Genomic DNA, 17561 nt, shown 5'->3' with positions numbered 1-17561 from the left:
TGCCTGAAATAAGTATAATATCCTTGGAAAAATGTTCATTTTAATACAGTTTATCCTTCCTATCAGTGTTAGTGGTAGATCTTTCCAATGCTCTAAATCGTCCTGTAATTTTTTCATTAGTGGATTATAATTGAGTTTATATAATTGGCCTAGATTTTTGTTTATTTGTACACCTAGGTATCTTATTGCCTGCATTTGCCATCTGAATGGAGATACCTTCTTAAATTTTGAGAAATCCGCATTATTCATAGGCATTGCTTCACTTTTATTTACGTTTATCTTGTAACCCGACACTTCTCCATATTCCTTCAATTTCTTATATAATTCTTTTATTGATAGTTCTGGTTCTGTTAAGTACACTATAACATCATCCGCAAATAGACTGATTTTATATTCCCTGTCTTTTATTTTTATTCATTTTATATTATTATCTATTCTTATCAATTCTGCTAGTGGTTCTATAGCTAGCGCAAACAATAAAGGTGATAGTGGGCATCCCTGCCGGGTTGACCTGCTTAAGTTAAATTGCTTTGATACATGTCCATTTACTGTCACTTTCGCTAACGGTCCCTTATATAATGCTTTAATCCAATTAATATACTTCTCCGGTAAACTAAATTTTTGCAATACTTTGAACAAATAATTCCATTCTACTCTGTCGAAGGCCTTCTCTGCGTCTAAAGCAACTGCTACTGCAGGTGCTTTATTTCCTTCTACTGCATGAATTAAGTTAATAAATTTACAAATATTGTCTGTTGTGCGTTTTATTTTGATAAATCCAGTTTGGTCTAAATTTACCATTTTCGGTACCTGTTCTGCTAATCTGTTTGCTAATAGTTTAGCTATTATCTTATAATCTGTGTTTAGCAAAGATATTGGTCTATATGACGCTGGTGAGAGTGGATCTTTCCCTTGTTTTAGTATTACTGTAATTATTGCTGTTTTACATGAATCTGGTAAGCTTTGTGTTTCATCAATCTGGTTGATTACATCCAGGAGGGGCGGAATTAATAAGTCTTTAAATGTTTTGTAGAATTCTATTGGAAATCCATCCTCTCCTGGTGTCTTATTATTTGGTAATTTTTTTATTATCTCTTGTATTTCTACTGTTCCAAATGGTTCTGCTAATTTATTTTGTTCCTCTATTTGTAGTTTTGGTAGTTCAATTTTAGTCAAAAATTCATCTATTTTCCCTTCTTTCCCTTCGTTTTCAGTTCGGTATAATTGTTCATAGAATTCTCTAAAGTTTTCCTTAATTTCTTTTGGATTATATGTAATTTGTTTGTCTTTTTTCCTTGATGCCAATACCATTTTCTTAGCTTGTTCTGTCTTAAGCTGCCATGCTAGGATTTTGTGCGTTTTTTCACCTAGTCCATAATATTTCTGTTTTGTCTTCATTATATTCTTCTCTACCTTATATGTTTGTAATGTTTCATATTTTATTTTTTTATCCGCCAATTCTCTTCTTTTAGTTGTATCTTCCTTCATTGCTAATTTTTTTTCTATGTTTACTATTTCCCTTTCCAACTGCTCTGTTTCCTGATTATAGTCCTTCTTCATCTTGGTTACATAACTTATTATTTGCCCTCTAATGAATGCTTTCATTGCATCCCATAGTATAAACTTATCTTCCCCTGATTCCGTATTTACTTCAAAATACATTTTTAATTGTTTTTCAATAAATTCTCTAAAATCCTGTCTTTTAAGTAGCATGGGGTTTAATCTCCATCTATACATTCTCTATACATACTATACATACTCTATACATCTATACATACTCGACAGCATCGAGTCCACGCTGCTGAAGATCCAGCTGCGCTGGATGGGTCACGTCTCCAGAATGGAGGACCATCGCCTTCCCAAGATCGTATTATATGGCGAGGTCTCCACTGGCCACCGTGACAGAGGTGCACCAAAGAAAAGGTACAAGGACTGCCTAAAGAAATCTCTTGGTGCCTGCCACATTGACCACCGCCAGTGGGCTGATAACGCCTCAAACCGTGCATCTTGGCGCCTCACAGTTTGGCGGGCAGCAACCTCCTTTGAAGAAGACCGCAGAGCCCACCTCACTGACAAAAGGCAAAGGAGGAAAAACCCAACACCCAACCCCAACCAACCAATTTTCCCCTGCAACCGCTGCAACCGTGTCTGCCTGTCCCGCATCGGACTTGTCAGCCACAAACGAGCCTGCAGCTGACGTGGACTTTTTACCCCCTCCATAAATCTTCGTCCGTGAAGCCAAGCCAAAAAAAAAGAATACATTCTTGGAGGGATGTCCTCTAGCTTTACTGTCAATATTAAGGGTGAATGGTCCGATAGTATTCTCGCTTTATATTCTGTTTTTCTTACTCTATCCTGCATACTAGCTGATAACAAAAATAGGTCTATTTTTAAGTATGTTTTATGTCTAGTCGAGTAGTATGAGTATTCCTTTTCTTTTGGGTATTGTTTCCTCCATATATCCAAAAGTTTCATTTCTTGCATTGATTTAATTATAAATTTGGTTACTTTGTTCTTTCTGTTAATTTTTTTCCCCGTTTTATACATATTTGGATCCAAATTCAGGTTGAAATCCCCTCCTATTAGTATGTTCCCTTGCGTATTAGCTACCTTCAAAAAGATATCTTGCATAAACTTTTGATCTTCTTCGTTAGGTGAATATACATTAAGTAGATTCCAAAACTCCGAATATATCTGACATTTTATCATAACATATCTCCCTGCTGGATCTATTATTTCCTCTTCTATTTTAAATGGCACATTTTTACTAATTAATATAGCCACTCCTCTTGCTTTTGAATTATACGATGCTGCTGTTACATGTCCTACCCAATCTCTCTTTAATTTCTTGTGCTCCAATTCAGTTAAGTGTGTTTCTTGGACAAATGCTATATCAATTTTTTCCTTTTTCAGTAAATTTAGTAGTTTCTTCCTTTTAATTTGGTTATGTATTCCATTAATATTTAAAGTCATATAGTTCAGCGTAGCCATTTTATACTTTGTTTATCTTCTCTTTCCGTTTTTCCATCATTACCTTTCCTCCTTTTCCATTTCTGTTTTCTTATTTTCAACTCTTTATAAGACAACATTCCTACAACATCCAACATTTTCCTTATTCTCCTATTTCTATCTTCTTTATCCCCAATCTCCCCTTCCCCTCCTGAGTTGTCCTTTATCCCTTGTCGGACAACCACATCTCCCCTCTCCATTTGGGTTTGCGAATCCACTCGCAAGCGTCAACTGATTTTGCAGTGACCGCTATTTCCCCCCACCCAGCCCCCCCAGAAAAGATTTCACTTTTCATATGTAACAAAGGTCACTCTTTTAATTCCCTCCTTATTCTCTCTATTCCATTACCTTCCCTTATTAATTCTTGTCTATACTATCTATATTTTCCTCTAAGTATAGATACATTCACGTATGCACATTGTATCTATTCACTCTTATGCCTCTTTACCCACATACATATCAATCGTGATCATTTTTACTCTCATTACCCGTCTTCATCCCTCAGTCTATTTTTGTAATTGTTCTGCAAATTTTCGTGCTTCTTCTGGGTCCGAGAATAGTCTGTTTTGTTGTCCTGGAATAAATATTTTCAATACCGCTGGATGCTTTAGTATAAATTTATACCCTTTCTTCCATAAAATAGCCTTTGCTGTATTGAACTCCTTTCTCTTCTTTAGGAGATCAAAACTTATATCTGGATAAATGAAGATTTTTTGCCCTTTATACTCCAGTGGTTTGTTGTCCTCTCTTACTTTTTCCATTGTCTTCTCCAGTACCTTTTCTCTTGTAGTATATCTTAGGAATTTTACTACAATAGATCTTGGTTTTTGTTGTGGTTGTGGTTTAGAGGCCAATGCTCTATGTGCCCTTTCTATTTCCATTTCTTGCTGTAGTTCTGGACATCCTAGGGTCTTAGGGATCCAATCTTTTATAAACTCCCTCATATTCTTGCCTTCTTCATCTTCCTTATGGCCCACTATCTTTATGTTATTTCTTCTGTTATAATTTTCCATTATATCTATTTTTTGAGCTAACAGTCTTGTGTCTCTATCGCTTTTTAATTAGATTCCTCCAATTTCTTTTTTAAGTCTTCTACCTCCATTTCTGCTGCTACTGCCCGCTCTTCCATCTTGTCCATTTTCTTTCTCATTTCTGTTAAGGTCATATCTATTTTATTCATTTTCTCTTCTGCGTTGTTTATTCTTTTTCTTAAATCATTAAATTCCTGTGTTTGCCATTCTTTAAATGACTCCATGTATCCTTTAATAAGAGAAAGTACAACCTTTATCTTGCCTTTCTCTTCTTCTTCTATTTCACTGTACTCTTCCTCTTCCTCTTCTTCTTCCTCTGGGTTGGCCATCTGTTGTTTCTTTGTTGCCCTTTTCTTCTCTTCTTTCTTGTTTCCATTGTCTTCTGTGTTCTCTTCTTGCTGCAGGTGTTCTGCAGCTGTCGTTGCCGGCTGTGGAGATCGACTCCCCAGCTGGTCCCCCCTCCCGTCGGTGTGTTTTTTTTCATGCGTATCGCGCATGCGCGAGGAGTCGCGCATGCGCGGTTGCGCACTTTTACTCGGTTCAGCGAGCCATTTTTGTAGTCCACTATCTACCAACCTGAGGGAGCGGGTTTCTCTCTCCACCGCGGGCCTCTTCGAACAGGTAAGGCCTTCACCTTCTTCCTCCGTTGTCTTCTCTTCCTCTCTTCTTACCGTTGCTTTCGATTTTTCTTTTTTTGTCGCCATCTTCTTTCCACCTTTATACTCACTTTTCTTTAACTTTTATTTCTGTGCCTTTGTGTTTTCCTTTGTTTTTCCCGACTTTTCTGGAGAGGGCTGGAGTTCACCGTCCGGCCACTACTCCATCACGTGACTCCTCTACCTTCTGTTTTCCCATGTGGGTCTTTGTCTTTCTCTTTGTCGTCCTTTTCCAGCTCCCTTTCTTGTCTTCCTGGTGCTTCCTCCTCCATCGATGTCTCCTCTCCAGTTCCTATTGCTGTTTCTGCCACGTCCTGTTGCCGGGCTCCACTCCCGTTGGCGGTGTCGCTGTACTGTGCACGTATGACTCTACATGCATGCGCATTTGTGGTTCTTTTTCTGGCTCTGTGAGCCATCTTTGTAGTCTGCCCTGGGAGACGTCACCGCCCAGCTGGCCACTTACCGTCTTCGGAAGTCAGGTTAACCTTTTGGTGGGAGCTCCCTGCTCCTGTGTACAGGTAAGGCCTTCTTCCTTTTTTACTGGAGTTTTTCTTTCTTCTTTGTCTGTCATTCTAATCTTCTCTTTCTTTGGAGCCATCCTCAGAATCTTCCTGCTAACTTTGTCTTGCAGCTTCTCTGTTTTCTTTGATCTGCCTTGTTTTTTACTCTTTTTTTCACTTTCTCCATGGAGGCCTGGTTTTTCCCAACCAGCCACTACTCCACCACGTGACTTCCCCCATATTGGGCCTATTTTCCAGGGAAACTCAGTGAGAATGTACTGTCATTAGTGGTTATGTATTCAGTAGTAAGAGCTGTACAGCACAGGAACAGGCTATTTGGCCCACGAGGTCTGCACTGGGCACAATGACTAATTAAGTCTCTTCTGCCCCTTCATTTCCTGCATATTCATGTGTCTATCCAAAAACCTCTCAAACACCACTACTGTATCTGCTTCCACCACTACCCCTGGCAGCCAAATCCAGGCGCCCACTACTCTTGTGTAAAATAAATGTGTCCCACTCATCTCCTTCAAACTTTCCAACCCTTTTTCCGAACCTTATTTATTTTTCAAAATGGACTGAAATACAAGATGGCTAAAATAACAACCAGTATTCATTTCTATGAAAATGAGAAATTAATTATTTGCCACCCTCAGCAAAGAGTAAACATCTGATATGCATGATGTCTGGCAGCCCAGTCCACAAGGCCATGGACTTTAATAGCCCAGCTCTCAGGTTCCAAATACACAATTTCAAAACAAGGGCAAGAAGCTGTCACTTTCTCCAAAATGCTCACTCACCAAGAGGTCTGTCACCCAGTACTAGATCCACAAAGGCCTCTCCTCTATTCAGCTTATCCACATACTGTGTCAGAATCCCTCTAGGACACACCTGACAAATCCTGCCCCTTCTGAAGCTTTTGTAGTAAGAGGTTGGGAAGTTGAATATTTGGGAAGTTGAAATAACCCTGTTTTCAAAATCTGCCTATATATCAACTGCATGGTGTCCCAGTGGCTATTTGGGTAATATAGAATACTCCCAATAGAGTGATCACTCCCCTCCTGTTTCTGACTTCAACACAAAATGACTCAATAGAAGATCCCTCCACACTGTCTTCCCTTTCTCCAGCTGTGATACTATCCCTGATTAGCAATACCTTTCCTTTGCTTAAACAGGGCTTAAAGAATAATCAAGGATCACTACCATCCATCACACAGGATCTTTGGCCCACTACCATCAGGAAGGAGGTACAGAAACATCCAAATCAGGACTGGCAGGCGGGGAAATAGCTTCTTCCCACAGGCAGTGAGATTGATGAATAGTATTCTGTAACCTTGGGGTCTCTTATAAATGAAATGATCATAATATTTACCTATATTTAATTTCACATTACCATATATTTTTATGTATATTTGTGTCTATTATGGGCTGTGTTTCGTTTGGTTGCATATGTACAGGTTGTATATTACAGATGATAATAAACTTAAACTTGAAGGTCTCAAATGCAATCCCACAAGTTAATAAAGGGGAGAGAAAGGAAAGCAGGCTTCAGAGACCAGTTCTCCTGACATCAGGCATGCTGAGGAAATTAAAATAGGACTGGGCAGAGTTAAATCTCAACAAAAATCTCAGCTCGAGGCCTGCAGCAATCTCTTCTCTTAGCTCCAATAGAGGGGTGTCCAGTACCTCCCCTTTATATATGGACACTGACTAGAAGTTCATCTCCTTCACTCTTCCCCATTTCCTTTGTGAAGGTCAGTGAAAAGTATTGCCCTTTCGGCTCCACGCACAGAAATACTGGTGTGAATTAGATCACAGACAGAAAACAGAGAATGAGAATAATTGCAAACTTGTGTCTCATGAGGTGCTGTGGGGGTCGGTGTGAACCTCAGCTTTGTCCAATCTATTTCAGTGATTTGAATGAGAGGGCCTGTTCTTTTCTTTATTTTTTATTTTTCACACTGTGAACCATATCAATCAAAATACATACAAACATTTCCCTCTTAAATATACACAGTGGTATTTTCTCCCCTTTTCCCCCCCTACCTTCCCTCTCCCCCTTACGGTTCCCAAATTTGTTCAAATAATGTGACTTGATTTTTTTAATTATATGTTATTTTTTCCAGTGGAATACATTTATTCATTTCTATGTACCATTGCTGTACTCTCAGGCTCTCTTCTGATTTCCAAGTTGACATTATACATTTTTTTGCTACAGATAAGGCTATCATAATAAATCTTTTTTTGCTTCATCCAGTTTGAGGCCTGGGGAGTCACGTGATGGAGTAGTGGCTGGTAAGGGAACTCCAGCCCTCTCCAGAAAAGTTAAAAAAAGATAGAGAAAAAACAAAGGCACAAACATAGAAACCACAACAAAGTGAAAGTGAAAGTGTGGAGAAAATGGCAGCGAAGAAAGAAAAACCAAAAACAACGAGAAGAAAAGAAGAAGGAAGGACGTCGGAGGAGGAAGGTGAAGGCCTTACCGGTACGAGGAGGCCCGCCGTGGAGAGAGAGGCCCTCTCCCTGAGGTCAGTGGAAGCCCCAAACTCGAGACTACAAAAATGGCTCACGGAGCCAAACAAAAGTGTGCAACCGCGCATGCGCGAGGATTCGCGCATGCATGATGCGCAAGACAAAAATAACACTGACGGGAGGGAGGAGGACCAGCTGAGGAGTAAATCTCCACAGCTGAAACAGATAACTACAACACAACAGCAAGACTCTCAACAGGAAAACATAGAAAATAACGAGAACAAGAAGGAAGAGAATAAAAATAAGAAATCAACCCAGAGGAAGAAGACCAACACCAAGACACTTTTAATAAAAATAAGAAGACCAAAAATACCCAACAAAATAAAACAAACAACCCAACAAGAAAACCAGAAGAGACAGAGGTAAAGGACACAGATCCTGGAGTGGACTCAGAAGATGAGGAGGAAGAACACAGAGAAATGGAAGATGAAGGGAAGGGCAAGTACATGGATATATTTTTTTTTAAAGAATATATGGAAACAGTAAAAGAATGGCAGTCACAAGAATCCAGTGAAATAAAAAGAAGAATAAAAAGTACAGAAGAAAAAGTGAATAGATTAGAGATGATCATGACAGATATAGGAAAAAGAGTAGACAAGGTGGAAGAGCGAGAAACAGCCATAGAAATGGAAGTAGATGACTTAAAAAAGAAATTAGAAGTATCTGATAAAAAAATTAAAGAAACACAGGAGCTGTTAGCTCAGAAGATAGATATAATGGAAAATTATAATAGAAGAAACAATATAAAGATAGTGGGCCTTAAGGAAGATGAAGAAGGCAAAAATATGAAAGAATTTATAAAAGAATGGATCCCCAGGGTCCTAGGAAGACCAGAATTACAGGAAGAAATGGAAATAGAAAGGGCACATAGAACATTAGCCCCTAAACCACAACCACAACAAAAACCAAGATCCATTCTAGTAAAATTCCTAAGATATACAACAAGAGAAAATATATTGGAGAAGGCAATGAAAAAAATAAGAGAAGACAAAAAAACCACTGGAATACAAGGGTCAAAAAATTTTTTTTCTATCCAGATATGTTTTGAACTCCTGAAGAAGAGGAAGGAGTTCAATGCAGCAAAAACGATCCTATGGAAAAAAAGTTATAAATTTATGTTAAAATATCCAGCGGTACTTAAAATAGTTATTCCGGGGCAGCGAAGCAAACTATTCTCGGATCCGGAAGAAGCACGAAAATTTGCAGAACAACTACAAAACAGACAGAGAGATGTAACAAGAACAAAAATGACAACAATCTACGTGTATGTATATATATATATATATATATATATATATATGTGTGTGTGTGTGTGTGTGTGTGTGTGTGTGTGTGTATATATATATTTTATATATATATATATATATATATATATATATATAAAATAGAGTATAGGTAAGAACTAAGAAGGGAAAGAAAGGGAAGAAAGGAAGTAAGGAGGGAATTAAGAGAGTGACCTTTGTTATATATGAAGATTAAAATCTTTTCTGTGGGGGCTGGGTGGGGAAGAATAACAGTCACTGCGAAATCAGTTGACGCTTGCGAGCGGATTCGCAAATCCAAATGGATGTGGTTGCCCGACAAGGGACAAAGGGCAACTCAGAAAGGGGAGGGACTATTGGGGTAAAAGGAATTTTAGATATGAGAATAGTGGAAATATTTTATGTTTTAGAAATGTTGTCTTATAATGTGTTCAAAAAAGAAAGCAGAAATGGATAAGAAGGAAAGGTGGTGATGAGGAAACGGAAAGGAAAGATATACAAAGTATGAAATGACTATGTTGAACTATATGACTTTAAATATTAATGGAATACATAACCAAATCAAAAGGAAGAAAAAATTGATATAGCATTAATACAAGAAACACATCTAACTGAAGTGGAACACAAGAAATTAAAGAGAGATTGGATAGGACATGTAACAGCAGCATCATATAATTCAAAAGCCAGAGGAGTAGCTATATTAATCAATAAAAATGTACCAATCAAAATAGAAGAGGAAATAATAGATCCAGCAGGGAGATATGTAATGATAAAATGTCAGATATATTCAGAATTTTGGAATTTACTCAACGTATATTCACCTAATGAAGAAGATCAAAAATTTATCCAAGATATCTTTTTGAAGATAGCAGATACGCAAGGGAACATACTAATAGGAGGGGATTTTAACCTTAATTTGGACTCAAACATGGATAAAACTGGAAAAAAACTAACAGAAAGAACAAAGTAACCAAATTTATAATTAAATCGATGCAAGAAATGCAACTTTTGGACATATGGAGGAAACAACATGCAAAGGAAAAGGAATATTCATATTATTCAGGTAGACATAAAACATACTCAAGGATAGACCTATTCCTGTTATCAGCCCACATTCAAGGGAGAGTTAGGAAAACGGAATATAAAGCTAGACTATTATCGGACCACTCACCCCTGTTATTGGCAATAGAGCTAGAGGACATCCCACCAAGAATGTATAGATGGAGATTAAACTCCATGCTACTTAAAAGACAGGATTTTAGAGAATTCATTGAACGACAAATTAAAATGTACTTTGAAATAAATACGGAATCAGTGAAAGATAAGTTTATACTTTGGGACGCAATGAAAGCATTCATCAGAGGGCAAATAATAAGTTGTGTAACTAAGATGAAGAAGGACTACAATCGGGAAACAGAACAGTTGGAAAGGGAAAAACAAATATAGAAAAAGAATTAGCAATAAAGGAAGATACAACTAAAAGAAGAGAATTGGCAGATAAAAAAATAAAATATGAAACACTACAAACATATAAGGTGGAGAAGAACATAATGAAGACAAAACAGAAATATTATGAGCTAGGAGAAAAAAAACAAAATTCTAGCGTGGCAGCTTAAGACAGAACAAACTAAAAGAATGGTATTGGCATTAAGGAAAAAGGACAAACAAATTACATATAATCCAACGGAGATCAATGAAAACTTCAGGGAATTCTACGAGCAACTATATCAAACTGAAAACGAAGGGAAGGAAGACAAAATAGATGAATTTCTAACTAAAATTGAACTACCGAAATTACAAACAGAGGAGCAAAATAAATTAATAAAACCAATTGAAATAGAAGAATTACAGGAGATATTAAAAAAACTACCGAACAAGAGGAGAGGATGGATTCCCAATAGAATTCTATAAAACATTTAAAGACTTATTAATTCCTCCCCTCCTGGAAGTAATCAACCAGATTGATAAAACACAAAGCATACCAGATTCATGCAAAACAGCAATAATTACAGTAATACCAAAGACAGGGAAAGATCCACTTGTACCAGCATCATATAGACCAATATCTCTACTTAACACAGATTATAAGATAATAGCTAAACTATTAGCAAACAGATTGGCCGACTATGTACCAAAAATAGTAAATCTAGACCAAATGGATTTATTAAAAAAAGACAAACAACAGACAATATCTGTAAATTTATTAACTTAATTCATGCAGTAGAAGGAAATAAAACTCCAACAGTAGCGGTTGCTTTAGACGCAGAGAAGGCCTTTGACAGAGTAGAATGGAATTATTTATTCAAAGTACTACAAAAATTTAGCCTACCAGAGAAATATATTAAGTGGATTAAAGCATTATATAAGGGGCCATTGGCGAAAGTGACAGTAAATGGATATATATCAAAACAAATTAAATTAAGCAGATCAACAAGACAGGGATGTCCATTATCTCCCTCACTGTTCGCGTTAGCTATAGAACCACTAGCAGAACTGATAAGAACAGAAAATAAAGTAAGAGGGATAAAAATAAAAGAGAAGGAATATAAAATCAGTCTACTTGCAGATGACGTTATAAAATACTTAACAGAACCAGAAATATCAATAAAAGAATTACATAGGAAATTGAAGAAATATGGAGAAGTATCGGGGTACAAGATCAATGCAAATAAAAGTGAAGCAATGCCAACGAATAATGCGGATTTCACAAAGTTTAAGAAAGAATCACCATTTAGATGGCAAACACAAGCAATGCGATACCTCGGTATACAACTAAATAAAAACCTCGGCCATCTATATAAACTCAATTACCATTAATGAAAAAATTACAAGATGACTTAGAGCATTGGAAAGACTTACCATTAACACTGATAGGAAGGATAAACTGTATTAAAATGAACATTTTCCCAAGGATACAATACCTATTTCAGTCATTACCAATACACCTAACAGAGAAATTCTTCAAGGAGTTTATTTTCTTTAACTCCTTGAAGAATTTCTCTGTTAGGTGTATTGGTAATGACTGAAATAGGTATTGTATCCTTGGGAAAATGTTAATTCCTTATTATTTATAAGGAAATTCTTATGGAAAGGGGGGAAACCGAGGATAGCACTAGATAAATTAACAGAATGGTACAAACAAGGAGGCTTACAACTACCAAACTTTGTACCATAGATAGGTATCTGATAGGTATCTTAATTGTGCGGCTCTATAATAATTCTTAAACAAGGAGGCTTACAACTACCAAACTTTAAGAATTATTATAGAGCCGCACAATTAAGATACCTATCAGATTTTTATCAAACAAGGGAAAAACCAGATTGGACAAGATTAGAACTAGATAAAATAGGGGAGAAGATACCTGAATATATACTATATAAATGGGATGAAAAATTGGTGCAACGTAGGAATTCACCGGTATTGCATCATCTCCTCAACATTTGGAAGAAGATTCATGTAGAAAGGAATAAAACAAATTACCAACTACCAAAACTAATATTGACGCAAAATCAGCTAATCCCTTTTACAATAGATAACCTTTCCTTTAGAGATGGGAGAAAAAAGGGATCAAAAGAATAGAAAATTGTTTTTCGGGAAATAAATTATTATCCTTTGAACAAATGAAGGATAAATATAATATAACTCACGATACAATGTTTGCATACTACCAACTGAAAACCTACTTGAAGGACAAATTGGGAAACAGTCTGAGGTTACCAGAAGGAAGCAATTTTGAATATGTGATTACAGACTCAATGATAATTAAAAAATTTGTAACAAACATGTACATCAAACTGCAAGAAAAGGAGAGCGAGGAAACAAACGGTAAACCTAAACAAAAATGGGAACAAGATCTAAACAAAGATAAAGAATGAAACATGGGAGAAGCTATGCTCTGGAACTATGAGAAATACAATAAACACGAGGTTACGCATGATACAATATAACTGGATACACAGGCTATACATCACACCTCAAAAGTTAAATAAATGGGAGCATTTTGATGGAGCACAAAAAAGATTTGTTATGATAGCCCTAGCTGTAGCAAAAAAATGTATTATGTCAACCTGGAAATTAGAAAACAACTTGAGAATACAACAATGGTACATAGAAATGAATAAATGTATTCCATTAGAAAAAATAACATATAATTTAAGAAATAACATTACAATATTCGAACAAATATGGGAGCCATACACAATAGAGAAATCCTACCATGGACTTCCACCACCTAAAATGACAGAAGAAGATAACGAAAAGAACTGACTCAGTAAAATTTCTTGTTTATTTTTATTAAGTGACAACATTGTTTAACGGGTTTAATGTATCTTATAGATTGAACTTCAAATAAATGGGGAAGGGAGTGAGGGAGGGAGGGAAGGGAGGGGGGGAAAAAGGGGGAGAAAACGACACTATATATTTAAGAAGAAAAATGTATGTATCTTGGTCAATATGGTTTATAGTGTGAAAAATAAAAAATTTTTAAAAAAAATCCAGTTTGAGGCCTAATTCTTTACTTCTTATATTACTTAGAAGAAAGATCTCTGGATTTTTTGGTATCTTGCTTTTTGTGATTTAATACCTGATTTAGATCTTCCCAAAACGTTTTCACTTTCTCACATGCCCAAATTGCATGTACTGTTGTTCTCGTTTCCTTCTTACAGCGAAAACATCTATCTGATAATGTTGGATCCCATTTTTTTAACTTTTGGGGCGTGATATATAACCTGTGTAACCAATTATACTGTATCATGCGTAACCTTGTCTTCATTATATTCTTGAAAAGCATAACTTTTCCCATGTTTCATTTTTTATCTTTATGTTGGTGGTAGTGCCTGTTGATGCAGAGATGATCCTTCATCTGACTAATATCAGAGTCAAGCTGAGAAGACATTTCTTCATCCAGGAGGGAGAGAGTGTTGGGAACTTTCTGCCCCCGAGAGCTCAGAGGCTCAGTTACAGAATGCATTTTAGATGTGAATGAAATCAAGGGATACTGCAGGAAACTAGCACTGAGGTGTCAAACATGACCTTGTTGAATGGCAATGGTGACAGTATGGGCTGAATGGCCTACTCCTGCTCTTTCGTATGTTCTCCTGAGAGATCAGAAAACAAGAGGAAAGAAAACTGGAAGTGAAAAATATTGACGTGTGAGGAGCAGAAAAGATTTTTAAAAAGTTTCTCAAAACAAAGCCCCAATAACAATGATTAAAATATAGGTGACTAAAGATGTGCTGTCATGGGAGAGGGTTCAGAGGAGGTTCACAAGGATGATTCCGGAAACGAAAGGGTTATCATAGGAGGAATATTTGATGGTTCTTGGCCTGTACTCGTAGTTTAGGAGAATGAGGAGGCAGCATCTCATTGAAACATTTTGTCTGTTGAAAGGCATGGAGAGAGTAGAAGTAGAAAGGTTGTTTCCCATGGTGGGAGAATGTATGACAAGGGGGCTCAACTTCTGATCAAAGGGCATCCGCTTAGAACAGAGATGCGGAGGAATTCTTTCAGCCAATGGGTGGAGGATTGTTGGGAAGGTCAAGTCAGGTAGCACGACCCTCGGGAGACTCGCAATGGGTGGACGTCCTTGAACCGACAGGTTGAAGTGTCAAACTGCTGGACGTGGGGCTTGGTGTGTTGCTGGAACTTTGCAGTCTGGCAGTCCATGCAGGTTTTAGCCCACTCTGTGACCTACTTGCGTAGGCTGTGCCAGACAAATCAGGAAGGTACCAACTGCACTATTGTTCAGATGCAGAGGTGAGACAAGCTGTGTATCGTGTCGAAAACTGTTCTCTTCCATTGGGCAGGGACTAGCGGTCAGGGTGAGCCTGTGGAGATGTCGCAGAGGATAGTGCCATTGGTGTCTAATGGGAGGTCCTGGAGCTGCAGTCCCCAGACTGCAGCTCTGAAGCTGTGTGTCTCATCTTGTTGGATCTGAGCCAGGTCATAGTAGTTGATGCCTTGCGACAAGGAATGGACCACTGGCCTGGAGAGTGCATCAGCAACAATATTTTATTTGCCCAAGAGATGGCAGATGGAGGTGGTGAATTCTTAGATGTAGGATAAGTGCATCTGTTAGTGGGCGGACCATGGGTCAGAGGATTTGGAGGTGAATGTCAGCAGCTTGTGGTCCGTATAGACCGTGAAGGGCCGCCCCTCCAGGAAGTAGTGGATATGGCAGTCAACAAGGTAGAGGGCTTGCAGCTTTCTGTCAAATGTGCTGTATTTCAGTTCAGACAGTTGCAGGTGGTGACTGAAAAAGGCGAGAGGTCTCCACAAATTGTTCCAGGACAATGCCCACCACCATGTTGGATACGTTGACTGTGAAGGCCATTGGCACATCCATTCATGGGTGGACTAGTATTGTTGTGCTAGCCAAGGTATTGTGAGCTTTGTCTGTCAACGTGAGCTCCTTTGTCGAGCCTCATATTGGAGCAAAGAGAGGGCACATAATCTTGGCAGCCGCAGAGATGAACCTGTTGTAAAAATTCACCATTCCCACAAACTCTTGTAGCCCCTTCAATGTCATTGGTTTGGCAAACTGTCATATGGCCTCCACCTTGTTGGGTAGAAGGATGGTGCCATCTTTGGTAATTTTGTGGCCTAAAAAGTCAGTTTCTTTGAGGCCAAACTGGCACTTTTCCAGGTTAATGGTGAGGCTGAACTCTGCAAGGCAGTTAAAAAGCTGGAGAAGGTGTGCAATGTACTCCTCAGGCGGCCTGCTGGCTACCAAGATATTGTCGAGGTAGATGAAAAGGAAAGGCAAATCTCTGCTGACTGTGTCCATGAAGCACTGGAAAGTCTGAGCCACATTTTTCAAGTCAAAGGGTATGCGGAGGAACTGAAAAAGGCCGAAAAGGGTGATGATGACAGTCTTTTGGATATCGTCTGGGTGCACGAGAATCGGATGGTGACCCCGGATCAGGTTGACCTTAGAGAAAAGCTTTGTGCCATGGAAGTTCGCTGTGAAATCCTGGATGTGGGGAATCGGGTAGCGGTTGGGTGTTGTCGCATTGTTGAGGCATCTGTAGTCTCCACATGTCTCCAGCTGCTGTTGGACTTGGGAACCAAGTGGAGGGGTGAGGCCCACAGGCTATTGGAAGGCAGAAGATGCCGAGTTTTTCCAGGCTTTTGAACTCTTCCTTGATGAGGCTGAGTCTGTCTGGGGCTAGGTGACAGGTTCAAGAATGCAAGGGCGGGCCTGTGGTTGCAATGTGATGGTGGAGACCGTGCTTTGGCATGATGGCGGTGAATTGTGGGTGCAAGATGGAGGGAGAGCTAGCAAGGAGGTGACTATATTGGTTGTGAGGAGTCTCCACGGAAGCGAGCTGGGTGGACTGTTCGTTGGACATGCCAAGGGGCACTGTCAGGAAAGTCTCTGCATGAACTACTCATCTGCCCTGGAGGTACACCAATAGAGAGGAAACCTGCACCTAATAGAGGCTTGTCCACAGAAGCCAGCATGAATAACCAATTGAAAGTGGTCTTGCCAAAACGCACAGGAATTCACCTCTTGCCAAAAGTTTTAATGGCGGTGTTGTTGGTTGCACACAGGGAGGGGCCGTGAGGTCTCGTGCGTGTCTTGAACGACATAGGGAATATGATGCTTATCTCTGACCCCGTGCCCATGAGTAACCTGTGGCCAAAGATCCTGTCCCAGACATAGAGAAGGCTGCTTGGTCGACCAGCCACCGCAGCCACTAATGGCGGCTGGCCCCGTTGTTTCCCAGTAATGAGCATGGCTAGCAGCATCAGCGCACTGATCCCCCCATGCTGATGATCAAAGGAACATTTTGGGTCAGACCTTTCTGTTTTCTGGAGGGGAGGGGCCTGTTCATGTGGTGGACTGGACTTGGGCCTTGCTCTTGGCAGTGGTCATGTAACATGGTTGACTAAGTCTATGGTCTCGCGCTTGGAGCAGTAGAGAACATCTGCTCATGCTGCGACCCTGCGCGGGTCGCTGAAATCCGCATTGGCTAATAGGAGTCTGATGTCTTCAGGCATTTGCTTGAGGAACGCCTGCTCGAACATGAGGCAGGACTTGTGTCCTTCTGCCAGGGTGAGCATCTTATCCATGAAGGCGAACAGGGTCCTATTGCCTAGGCCATCCAAGCGAAGGAGCCTGGTAGCCCTCACGTGTCATGAAAGTCCATACTTGCTAATGAGAAGGTTTTTAAGAGCCACGAATTTACTTTCCTCTGGTGACACCTGGATGAGGTCATCGACCTGTGAAGTGGCTTCCTGGTCAAGTGAGCTGACGACGAATAACTATTTTGTTGAATTGGAGGTTATCTGTGTGATCTGGAACTAGGCCTCTGCTTGGCCAAACCAAGTGCGGAGTTTGTTCATCCATCATTGCCGCGGCTGCCCCGTTGACTGCGCGTGACAAACGGGGCTGGTTCGCCACTACAACTATGTTCATCACCACAACGCTGCTTTCAGACAGAATTGTGTTCATAAGGAAAACTGAAACACTATCTCATGTACAACGATTCAAACCGGGGTGGGGGGGTAGGGGTGGTGATGTAGCCTGGCTGGAGAAATGGAGTATGCTGCTGAGATGGAGAATTCAC

Source organism: Narcine bancroftii, chromosome 4 (genome assembly GCF_036971445.1).
Source record: "Narcine bancroftii isolate sNarBan1 chromosome 4, sNarBan1.hap1, whole genome shotgun sequence".
In the NCBI taxonomy this organism is placed as follows: Eukaryota; Metazoa; Chordata; class Chondrichthyes; order Torpediniformes; family Narcinidae; genus Narcine; species Narcine bancroftii.
Note: the sequence above shows the minus strand (reverse complement) of the source record.